Source organism: Centropristis striata, chromosome 2 (genome assembly GCF_030273125.1).
Source record: "Centropristis striata isolate RG_2023a ecotype Rhode Island chromosome 2, C.striata_1.0, whole genome shotgun sequence".
Taxonomy (NCBI): Eukaryota; Metazoa; Chordata; class Actinopteri; order Perciformes; family Serranidae; genus Centropristis; species Centropristis striata.
Window position 1 is genome coordinate 30,018,879 of NC_081518.1, and position 13,192 is coordinate 30,032,070.

A 13,192-nucleotide genomic window follows, 5' to 3' on the forward strand; every position below is an offset into this window, starting at 1 on the left:
TTGGATTGCACCTAAATGAAAATTAGATTTAATTCCTACTTATGATCATAACTATAGGCAATGCTACGATCTTACGGTTAAATGTTACGTCAGTGTTACATTCAAACTTACGCGTTGACTCGGGCAGCAATTTTCTCCCATGCAGTCTCTCTCTCCTTCGCTGCTGCAGCCGTGTTACTTTTTCGGCGAAATATGTGCTCATACTCGCCGTAGGACTGCATGAGTATCTCCAACTCTACCGCGGTGAAATAGGTCGATCTTTGTTTTTTTTCCGTTGTCATGGTGACTCGTGGAATCGGGGCTCCATTGATGATGGCTTTTTATAGTGGTTGTGCACGCGCGTAACCCGAGGCTGACATACTCAGAGATGATTGAACTAACTCAGATCAGCTGTTCTGGAACCGGATACCCAGAGTTTCCCATCTCAGGGTAAGTCATCTCAGAGTTCAGGGATAGACTCAGAGGTTGTTGAACCTGCTTTCTGGAATACCCCCCAGGTCGACTTCAGGACTGAAGCTTCAATCCCATCTCTGCATTAAAACAACACTCGGCTCTCTGTAGCCTCCAAACCCAAACAACTGCTGCTCAGCTGAATGCTCTGCAGTAAAACACACACACACACACACACACACACACACACACACATACACACACACACACACAGGTACACACAGGTATGTTGTATGGCATAAAATACATTAGTAAATACCTCTGTAATACGGGGGGGGGGGAGGGGGGCGTCGGGACATTAAACGTTGTCACGTTTTGACACAGGCGGGAACCCTCTCACTCGTCTCGTCAAGTTTTTTTCAGATTTGGTTAATAAACTATTTATTAGTCTTAGTTTATTAGGTGGTGACGTGAAGTTATGTGACCATGCTGTAGTTGTAGCTTTTTACTGTGGACTGCATTAACACTTCAAACATCAATTTATTTTTTATTTATAACCTTAATTTACCAAAAAATCCCATGACATTAAGAACCTCTTTTCCAAGAGAGACCTGGCCAAGATAGGCAGCAGCAAATACAAGTTACAAAATTACACAGTTAAAACTACGAGGCCAAGTATGAAAAAAAAAAATAATATACGGAACTGGGAGAGGGAGGTAATATTTTGAGAAAAAAGTTGCAAATTTATGAGATTAAAGTGACAAATCTACGACAAAAAAAGAAGTTGCAGATTTACAAGAAAAAAGTCGGAAAAAGTAGTATTTTGTATTTGTCAAGAAAGAATTTGCTAAATGTTGTCATCACGTAATTTGTATAATTTACAATGTGCATGTAATTGTAATGGACGCGAATGAGTAAAAACACCCTAAATATGTTTAGAACTAAACCAGCGAGAAGCCACTTTGCTCATGCATGATTTGCAGACTGGACACCGAGGGGTTAACATCTCCGGCTCTGACTGCAGCTGGGAGAGACTCCTGCGGGAGGACTGGGGAGTGCGTTGGGACTAAGGAGGGGCGGCCAGCAGTCCCAGCGGCTCATTAAGAAGATTAGGAACTCGTCTCCAAAAGTCTCCAATAACACCAGAAAAAGTCGCTAGATTTGTCGATAGTCGCTTTAAAAAAAACAGTCGTTAGGGGGGTCTGGAAAGTCGCTAAATATAGAGACAAAGTCACAAAGTTGGCAACAATGCCCAGAGGAGAACTCTTACACATGATCCTACTTTAGGGTCTGACTACAGAAATCCGTCATTTGGTTTGTTCTCTATTTGGACTCTGAAGGTGCAAACGAACATCAGACAGTATACATGATGAAACTGAACGTAACTTCAGCCATGGTGTAGAAACATAAATCACAGTCACATTAAGAATAAATGTTCTAGATATGATTGAGAATAGATATAGATATATAATAGATCTGTCCCGTCTCTCTCTGTCTCTCTCTATCCAGATCTGTTTTCCTCTGTCTCTCTCTCTCTCTCTGACCCCTCAGTCCCCCTCTGTCTGTCTCTCTTTGTCCCCCTCTGTCTCTCTCTGTCCTGCCCTGTCTCCCTGTGTCCTTCAGTTCCTCAGTAATCCTGTTAGCAGAGTTCCTCTGTAATCCTGCCTCAGTGTTCAGATCCCTGCAGGTCTTGACAGCGTCGCAGCTCTGTGGGATGCTGCTGGACCCCGACTGAACGTCTCAGGTAGGACCACCACCTTACAGACCACCACCACACCTCCAGACCTCCACACCCCACGACACAACTCTGTCCTGGACACCGTGAGCTGAGCAGGGTGGAGTCAAGGACCGTGTTTGACTGTTTCACTTACTTTTCTTTTGGTTTGTCTGAAATGAGTTGTGCATGTTTTGTTTTTTAATTTCTTTTTGATTTTAGAAACAGAAAAGAAAGCAAGAATTCTAACTGGTGGTGTAGTTGGTCAGGTTGTTGCAGGGTTGGAGAGGTTGAATTAAAAACAGATGAGAAATATTTCCGTTCTAACAATGATCCGGTGACTTGGTGTTCTTATCAAACGTTCCCAGAAAGTTGAGGACGAACTGAACGGCTGCTGTCTTCAGGAACCACTGACAAAGATCTCATAATGGTTCTTTATAGAGGACATTTTCGGGATGTTTTTTGGCTGTATTAAGATTATCTGCAGCATTAGTAGAGAAATGACAGTTTTGGGAAACGGGTTTCGGTTAAACTTTGAGAAAGTGGTTTGGACTAACAGCATGTTTACTGTGTTCATGCCAGACATGTGGCATGCTTTTTCTTTGTCATTGGTTTGGTCAATGGTTTTGATCGTTTTTTCTCAATTAAATCGCAGCTCTAATTATAGAGAGTGTTGTCTGCTGTCCAGTCAGCACACTGGGTAGTCAAATAAATGTTGACATTGTATGTTTCTGTAAATATCTACATTTTTAATTATGTTGAATATCTGAACAGCATGAGACTGGAAACGTGACCATCACTGAGAACAGAGTCAGGCTTAAAAAATACTTTTATTTCTAGACATACAGCCAACATCGGAACATAAAAACACTGCTTCTGGACAAAACAACGGGACAAGAACACTGGTCTCCAGGTTCAGGGTTTGTTGGTCCGGTTCACCTGGCCTCCAGACAGCAGACCCAGCTGGAGCTCAGCCGAGTGTTCTGACAGTCAGTCAGCCAACCAGATTGAGACACTGAGACAACTCCTGCTGATCTGAGACTGGACGATCCGTCTTGGAACCAGGCAGTAAATCATTCTGATGGACATCTCTGAGGACTCAATATCTCTGGATTACAGATATGCAAAGTGATACCCAGAATACTGATACCCGGTCTGAGACTTCCTCTTCTGTTAACCTGTTATCATTTACAGTACGAAGACAAACTTCATTGGTACTTTTAGTAGGTTTCTTGGGTACAGACAACATTTAAACTCTTTAAACTGCGTATGACTGCAGATAGATAAATATAAAGAAAAAGCTTCAACTTAACCCATTCAAACATAACTGATCGATACTACTCGGATTACAAACCAGAACACCTCTGATCTGAATTTATATGAAGATATTTGTTTGTGGATATTACCTGCTGGCTAACTCTTCCCTCACCCTTTTGGCTGATTCACTAACCAGCTAGTTGACTAGCTAACAGGCTAACTTATTGGCCAGCTAAACAGCTAAACTACAAACTAACTAAACTGCCTGATTCTGTGAATTGTTAACAATCAAACCGGTCAGCTGTCTGACTGGCAAACTGGCTGCATTTCAAACTGGTTAGCTGCCTGGCTGTTTGTCTGGGTGACAGATTTTTGCCAACTGGCTTATTTCAGGAGTTTCTTGAGATTTGTTTATTGGGAGGTCTCCTTCAGTTCATGCTAGCCTCTTGACAGTTTAACTCAAATTTGAGCTTCCCAGTAACCTTAATGTAACAGTTAAACATATTCTCATGAATGGGTTCCTGTGATTTCTTAGTGCTGTTTTTATACTTTATGACCGCTGTTGTACAGTGAGTCATAACTGCTCTTTAAACACGCTGCTAATGCTGTAAAGGCAGGACAAAAGAACGGGGTTAGGCTTGAAAAACTCCAGACACGAACACAAAGACTTGTCTCCTTGTTGAAAGACTTGATCAACGTATTCTCATGAACGGATTTGTATGATTTTTTAACCCATTAATGCCTAAACATTTTTACAATTATATATAAAAAAATGTTTTTGCTTTCAAGCTGATGCTAAATAAAGTGGCCCCCGCTCTAAAATTGTTCATTTCAATGTCGCACATATGATACATATAAATGTAGCTATGATGCAAATTAACCACTTTCGGCATAACTGGGCATATTAGTAATTAAACAAATTCCAGTCTTAGGTATGTTGATTATTTTATTGATGCTGCAGTTGATGAAACAGGGCTTTGAATAACACATGTACTGTCAAATATGCACTAACAGGCATTAGCGAGATACAAACGCTACGTCGGTTGCTTTAAGACCGGAAACGGTTTGAGGCGAATTTGCAACAGTCGTCTACAATCGATTAAACACATTGTTGAAGAGTAACTAAACCCCTAAATCACTTTTTTCTGTTCGATTTAGGTAAATATCTTGACATTTTTCTGCAAAGTATTAGAATCCTGCTTATGGTGTGGAGTTACTGTATTCATCTTCACATCACCGTATCCGGTGAGTTAGCATTAGCAGCAGTAAGCTAGTTAGTCCCAGTGGCTAACCATGGTGTCTAACTGCTAACAGAGAAAGTAATTCACCTTCAGTTTATCAGACACTGCTTTGGTTATTAAACAGATATATTGAGGTTGAGTGAGGTATCTATTATTCACAGCAGTGTGTGAGCTGCTGAATAAATGTATTTAGACTGCTAAAAAAAGGACCAGCTAATGAATTCATATCAGATTAAGTCTATGCTATATTTATAGTATTGTCTTTGCTTTACCTCGCCGTGTGTCGGCCATTCACAACAGAAAACTGAAGCTGTAATCTCTGCTCATTTCAAACCCTCCAGACTCCTTTGACAGAAACAGTAATTTTAGCTCACAGGACTCAGGAGCTGCTGGTCTCCCGCTGTAGCCACCAGTCAGTGTATTTGTCTTATTGTGTGACTTTGGTGATTTTAAACTGTTTGGAGAAAGCAAAACCAAAAAACAAACTTGACTGATGGAGGCAGAGAAAAAACAACAGCTCCCGTGTTCTGAGAGGTAAAATCAGTGTTTTTGTCAATGGAGTCTGGTATCTTTGAAGAGAGCTCAGATTAATAACAGATTCAGTTCCCCATCAGAAACCTGTATGATGGCAGAGATATTATAAATATAGTGTACACTTAAACTGATACTGATTAGCCTTTATTTAGCGAATTCATTTGTACTCGTGTACGTTACCTGAAGACGCTAATTCAAGTTGTTTTTCGATCTCGTCATAAACTCCAGTTCCTCCATGTTGTGTATTAATACATGTCCATCTTTGCCACTGTGGAGGTATCGAGGAGCCTCTTTTGTCGGATTAATAACGGACTGGTCACTGATTATTTCTAACACGGTCAGATAATTAACGTTACTCTTGAATGGTTAGGATGGCCCATAGGTTATTGAACATGTGCTTAGTTTAGCGTCCTCTTGAGACCTCGGGCCTACAAGGAGGCGCTGACCCCGCAGCGCCCCGACCCAATATAACCCCTGACTAACTGATTGATTGACTTACTGTCTGACTGACTGACTGACTGACTGACTGGTTGGTTGATTGATTGATTGATTGATTGATTGATTGATTGATTGATTGATTGATTGATTGATTGATTGATGACAAATGATAACTGAAAAACTAACTGGCCATAACATCTCGACTTAGATTAGCTGGAAAGTGTAAGTGAGAAACTGGACATGAGTTTTACCGCCTGCTGAGCGGCTGTTGAGCAGCACGGTGACACGGCTGTTTGTGGCGCCCGGCCTGCTGTGGTGGATTAGGGTCATGATCAGTCAGCTGTAATTGAGGCAGACACTCAGCCAGACCTGATATAAACACCGCTAAGCTCAGGACAGACGAGAAGCAGGTCAGTGAACTCATCACATAGAGGGAGCATTATTTCTTATTTCTGCAGATATTTTGCAACTCAGTTTGTCTGATGCTGATCGTGATGCATACAAATATTTATTTCTACCTAATTGAGAGAACATCAAGTCTTTACTGAAGTGTAATTAACATGTTTTTATGCAAACTGTTGCTGTGATGCAGACATAAAATAAAATTCTTTCAAAATATACAGTCATGGAAAAAATTGTTAGACCACCCTTGTTTTCTTCAATTTCTTGTTAATTTTAATGCCTGGAACAACTAAAGGTACATTTGTTTGGACAAATATAATGACAACAATAAAAATAGCTGATAAGAGTGTAATTTCAGAGCTGATATCTAGACATTTTCCATGGTTTTCTTGATAATAACCAAATCATTTTGAAGAAAACCATGAAAAATGGCTAAATATCAGCTCTTATGAGCTATTAAAATGAAATTAGCATTAAAATGAACAAGAAATTGAAGAAAGGCTTAATCATTTTTTCCCTAACTATACTATTTCCATAATATATATATATATATATATATATATGTGTGTGTGTGTGTGTGTGTGTGTGTGTGTGTTTGTTTTCTGTTTTGATTTAAACTGTAAATAACTGGTTTTAAGAAAGATGAAAGAAGAAAACACAAGACTTAAATATGAAAACAGATGTGAGCAGCTTCTGTTGGTTTACAGTTGGATTTATTTCTGTTTGTTTGTTCAGGATGATGAGCTGGGTTGTCAAAGTTGTTCCCCAGCCACCCGAGCCTCCGCCCAAAACAGCTGAAGAGCAGAAGGCGGAGAAACCGGCCGCTGCCCCTCCCCCTGCTGCAGCCCCACCCCCTGCCGCCACCCGGCCTCCCGTTGTGGCCCCGCCTCCTGCCGAGACCGCAACCCGTGTTCCTGTAAGACGCACACTTTTTAATTCACAGTCCTGTTATTTTCAGGTCATTTTTTATAACTGATGTTAAACTTTTGTCAAGTTTATTCACAACATAAAATCTGCTAATGTGTCTTTTTTGATGTCACCACTGGGGGGCGCCAACGGCAAAAAAAAATTTAATTTGTATGTTTTTATTGATTTCCGTCTCTTGTATGTTAAAAATCTTTAATAAATCTTACACATACAGAAGTGACTTTATAACTTTTAATAAAAGTGTATTTTAATTGTATGTGTTTTACTTAAACAAATAAATAATAAATTACGCAGTATTTTAGTTATTCATATTTATAAGATGACATCATTTTGTGTTTTCAGGAGAAGAAAGTGACGTTTAAAGACGAGTGTCTGAATGAGGGTAAGATCTGTGACACGGTGAACACCTCGGTCAGTTTGTTTGTTTGTTCTTCACAGTAAAAATAAACAAACATTAATGTTTTTTAATCGACAGCTCCCAAAGCTGAGAAACCCAAACAGGAGGAGCAGACAGCTGAGGAGAACAGGTGAGACTCACTGACACAAAATGTCTTTTTACTGACCCCCTGACTGGAAACTGAACAAATCTTTTTTTGAGCCATTTTGTTCATTTTAACTTAAGCGGCACTGTAGCCCTCTTGCAGGCGGTGTTAAAAAAACACTGAAGGCAACACGGTTCGCTTCAGTTGAGAAAGTTTAAACACAAATGTCACAACCAGTTTATTCCAGGTCACTGTGTTCTCAATATGGACTGCTTTCACCTGTTGCTAGGTTTATTGGGCTTGGAGTGTTTTTGCGTCTCATGCCTTACCGCAAAAGATCTTGATGCTTCTCATCATTGTACCTGCACCAAATGTTGCCCTGACTTTTTTTTTTCTTCAACTTCTTGTTCATTTTAATGGCTGGTACAACTAAAGGTACATTTGTTTGGACAAATATAATGATAACAACAAAAATAGCTCTTAAGAGTTTAATTTAAGAGCTGATATCTAGACATTTTCCATGGTTTTATTGATAATGATTTTAGTTATCATCATGTTGTTATCATTATAATTGTCTAAACAAATGTACCTTTAGTTGTACCAGCCATTAAAATTATGAAGAAATTGAAGAAAACAAGGGTGGTCTAATCACTTTTCCTGACTGAATAACCGCCAATAACCTTGGTGGTCCCAGTACTGTATACAGTCATGGAGCGGAGAGCCGTGGCCGGGACACTGCTGCATATTGATTAGAGTGGCATCGATCAGCAACTGTGATCGCGGCGCAGCCGTTCCGTGTAATAAGGCTAAAGAGTTGCTTTAATTCAAATTACTTCATTTGGTTTTTCCAAAAAATATTAAATTAAGCGTTTTAACTCTGGTTTCGTCCACAGCCCGGTGCCCGGTTCTCAGCCCGGCGTGCTGACGTGGATCAGCAGCGCTCTGCCGAAACCAGTCTCCCCGGTCTCACCGAAGCTCAGCCGAGCCAACTCCACCACCAAGGTGACCACCGGAAACTGACCAGATTCACAGCACAGACTCACCTTAATGTCCTCATAATAATAATAATAATAATAATAACAATAATATATTTTCCATTTCTTCACAGGATGAAAACACAATCAGGTAAATACAAAGTGTGTGTGTGTGCATGCATGTGTCTGGACTGGGGCTTGTGTTGTGTTGTTATGATGTCAGTAGGAAACAGTTGACTCAAGTTTTCTGTGTTTTTCAGTAAACCTGAAGACGGGTGAGTCATCATCAAACACTACCTGCCAAATACTGAGCTGCTTTGTCAACATATTGACAGAACAGAATGCCGAATAGTGAGCTACCCTATAAAACCAGTGCCAAATAGTGATCCTCTTCATGAACATATTGACAAACAGGATACCAGATACTGAGCTGCTTTAAAATACCTGTCAGGAGGGCAGGTTGCCAAATACTGAGCTGCTTTGAAAACCTGCCAGTAGGGCATCCTGAGCAGGCAGGTTGCCAAATAGTGAGCAGCTTTACAAACATATTGACAAACAGAATGCCAAATACTAAGCTGCTCTGTTAAACACACCACCTTCCGTCTTAAGTGTTTGTCTGAGATAAGACGCTCTGCCTTGTTTTCATTGATTTAATTGATGATCACAGTCATCCAGGCTGCAGGATGATCTCCCTCAGATTTGTCTGGCTGCAGCTCTGTAGAGTGTCAGCAGCTGGCTGGCTGGCTGGCTGGATGGGTGGATGAGTGGGTGGGTGGGTGGTTGGATGGATGGATGGATAGGTGGGTGGGTGGGTGGATGGATGGGTGGGTGGGTGGGTCGTGTGGGTTGGTGGATAGATGGGTGGTTGGGTGGGTGGATGGATGGATGGATGGATGGATGGATGGATGGGTGGGTGGATGGGTGGGTGGTTGGGTCGTGTTGGTGGATGGATGGATGGATGGATGGATGGATGGGTGGGTGGGTGGGTTGGTGGATAGATGGATGGATGGATGGATGGATGGATGGATGGATGGAAGGGTGGATGGATGGATGGATGGATGGATGGATAGGTGGATGGATGGATGGATGGATGGGTAGGTGGATGGATGGATGGATGGGTGGGTAGGTGGATGGATGGATGGATGGATGGATGGGTAGGTGGATGGATGGATGGATGGATGGATGGATGGATGGATGGATGGATGGGTGGGTGGGTGGGTGGATAGTGCAAAACTATCAATTGTCTATTGTCCTCCCTGCCCTGACTGAGAGCTGTTGTACAGTATGATGGCCAGGGGGACCAAAGAGTTTTTCAGCCTATTGGTGGATCTGGACTGGGACAGGAGTCTGTACATACAACACTTGAAAATGTGTTATAAAGACCTAGGGCTGTACAATATACTGTTGGAGAACTGTTAGGGGAAACCCCACATCGAGGGAAACACTTGTCTGTTCTGTTTGTGTCCGTCAGTAAAGGGATGATGTCATGGATTGCTCAGGGTTTTGAGAAAGTCGTTCCTCAGCCGGAGCTCAACAGGAAGGAAGCAGCAGCAGACGGGCCACTGGCGGAGGTACGTTCCCGAGACCGAACAGGAACCTCACAGAGACTCCTGGAGGTTTATTATGTTCCAGGTCCTGATCCAGGTTCAGGTTCTCTGTGGAGTTTAACACACAGGATTTTTGTTACAGCTCCTGAAACAGAGTGTTATTATACCAACAGCACACACACGTTGGGCTGTCTTCATTGTGAGGACATTAAAGGGAAAGTTTGACATTTTGTGAGAGATATTTTTCACAGAGAAAGCAGCTGGTTAACTTAGCTTAGCATCAAGAAACAGAGAAAAACAGCTGACCGGACCAAAAATCTGCTCAGCAGTAATCCTGAAGGCTTTCATGCAACACGGCTGTTTTTATACATTTCCTTTGCACCTCGATATATTTTTTCTAACTGTTGTTGTTTTTTTTTGTCACAAGTTCTTATTCGTACTTATCTTTAATTATTTAATGCTTAAAAGTAATTTCATGTAGTTTAAAAGTGTTTGTGGAGCGAGACTTTTATTTTGGTCACAGTCTGCGATATTACTGTTCACTTTCATTAGTTTTTTTGCTTATTGGTTACATAATCAAACAAATAAATAAGGTAGAAAATAAAATAAAAGGAAATAATAAAACAACTGCAGCAAGTTAACATCCGTAAATACTTTTGATGTGAAATATTGTCCGACAAGTTCTTCACATTTTTGTGCATTTCAGTGTGTGAAGGCCTTAAAGTTTTATTTATGTACAAAAACCCAAAAATAACAACAACAAAATCACTTTTCACACCACAGGGTTATAAACTGTTCCTCCACAGCCGCTGAAACACTGAACAAACCTTTAGTTTTAAACCTGAAAAGTTTCAAAATTAAGTCTGAAAAGTCTGAAAAATGTGGTGACGGAAGGAGTGGGAGTTATCTTAAAGATTATGTTCTGAAAAAGCAGGTTTTTTGTGATAAAGACGTCCAGACAACCACAATATTATTTTCTCCTCCAGAGAAACAGACGTTATTATGAACTCTATGAACTGTGAAATCTCCTTAAATCTGTGACCTTGTGTGTTTTTTTCTCATCAGGTGCGTCAGACAGCAGCTGGAAAAGGTGAGAACAGATCATAATATTAATAATAATCCTGCAGAAGAATCAGAGACTAAAATATGAATGTGTTTGTTTCAGCTGCAGAGGCTCAGATCCCTGAGGACAAATCTGACAACACACCACTTCCACCCAGGTGTGTGTGTGTGTGTGTGTGTGTGTGTGTCTGTGTCTGTGTCTGTGTCTGTGTGCGTGTCTGTGTGAGACATTTACTAAGTGAAGCTTATTATCTGGATTATATTTCCATTTCATTTCCATCAGAGGAAATCAGAAAAAAAATCGATTTCCACTCAAATTATGACTTTAACATTTTGGTAAAAATTTTATATATATATATATTGAATAATATTAATGTGTTTAAAAACATGATGATCAACACTAAATGAAAGGACGGTATTGAAGGAATATTATAAAATCTATTATTTATTAGATTTTATGGGACTTTTCCATAATTATGTTTCAATATATTATTCAAATATTTCCATTATTTAAGCAATTCTGATTTATATTGAAATATAAATCACATTTAATGAAGAGAGAAGTGATTTTAAAGCATTTAAAGCTTTGTTGAAACGCTGCAGCCTCATATTCTGTTTAAAGTTAAACTCTGCTATTAACACTGAGGTGGTTGTTGGAGAGTTTCTCCAGATGTTTCTGCACATCAGGGAGATACAACCAGCCTCAGACATCGTTACTGTTGTCAGCTGACTCTTAATGAACACATGATGATTTAATTTCATGTTGTTCATGAGTGTGTTTATGTCCAGCTGAACATTTTAACCCTGTGATGATTCTCAGCAGGTGAATGTCAGCTGAGCTACGAGCTGATACGATTAAACAAATCTAATTTGTAAACTCTGAGCTGGAAACACAGAAATGTTTGCCTCCAAAAAACAAAGAGTAGTTTTTAGAAAAAGGAGAACAGAAGTTTGTGTCTTATAATATTTATTATGTATCTTCATTCAGAGGGAGAAAAGCTCAACTGGAGTAATACAGAATATCTTACAGTTTTTTTAACAAACATTTATTGACTGTGTTTCTGTCTGAAATATGTCTAGTGTTGTTTTCCAGTGGAGTTCAGTAGGTTACTCTGATTCAATACCGTTAATGTTTTATTTTAATGATGTACAGTATAATCCAGACCCATGTATGAGCGGCTGTTTGGGCCATACTTCATTCTTCCCTCTCAAATACAGATAAAATACCTCTCACATTCACAGTTTTACCTCTCACATACACACATATTTTGTGAATGTGAGAGGTAAGTGTGTATGTAAGAGGTAAAGGTTTGAATGTGAGAGGTGAAATTGTGTATGTGAGAGGTATTTCATGTGAATGTGAGAGGTGAAATTGTGTATATGAGGGGTATTTTATGTGAATGTGAGAGGTAAAATTGTGAATGTGAGAGGTAAAAGTGTGAATGTGATACGGCCCCTCATAACCATGAGTGATATTGAACTTCTGTGCTGACAGGATGATGGAGTGGATTAAACACGTCGTTCCTCGGCCGGAGTTTCATGAAGCTTCCACCAAAGGTCAGACTCAAACCTTCAAGCTGCTGCTGCTGCTGGAGTAAACACACGTCTAACCTCAGAGTCTCCTGCTTCTTTAAACAGTTGAAACTCCGGCACCGAAACCTGATCCGGCATCGAAACCTGCTCCAGTCCCAGAACCTGCTCCTGCACCAAAACCTGCACCAGAACCTGCTCCAGCACCAAAACCTGCTCCGACCCCCAAACCAGCAGCAGACACTGAGAAGTGAGTCCAACACAGAGCGCTCTAATAACTTCATCTTTGACCCAAAACAACAGAATTGTCAACCTGGTCCAGTTGAAGACCAGCAGGAGGAGCAGCTGAGCTCTGTAGTACCTGGAGAAGAATGTGTTCAACAGATCATGGAGAATGTTTTTATGATATATACTTGTCCTGTAGGAATGTTAAAGTCACTCAGTGCACTTTAAACTGAAAGTTTACTCGCCTTTCATGTTTGTTGGTTCAAGACATGACTGGTTTACGACAGCTCCTCATTAGTGCATTGATTCATTCCTATGAAAGTTGCTCATTGGTGCATGAAGCCTAAAATTATTCTTCTGCATCTACTGGGCCTAAAGAGAGACTGGTTTCTCCTCAAAAACAACAATTTTGGCTCTTCTAGACTTTCTAAATGTTATCAGACTGAATGGATCAAACTCTAATCAGCAA

The 13,192-nt window shown here is 40.4% G+C and overlaps 1 long non-coding RNA gene across 1 annotated transcript; it reads left to right on the plus strand.

Annotated features, from left to right (window-relative positions):
- The first annotated feature begins 9,861 nt into the window (after positions 1-9,861).
- Positions 9,862-12,718, plus strand: LOC131989610 (uncharacterized). Its single transcript, XR_009395968.1, has 5 exons — positions 9,862-9,930; positions 10,972-10,996; positions 11,072-11,126; positions 12,464-12,525; positions 12,607-12,718. It is a non-coding gene; the product is annotated as an uncharacterized LOC131989610 (long non-coding RNA).
- The last annotated feature ends 474 nt before the right edge of the window (positions 12,719-13,192 follow it).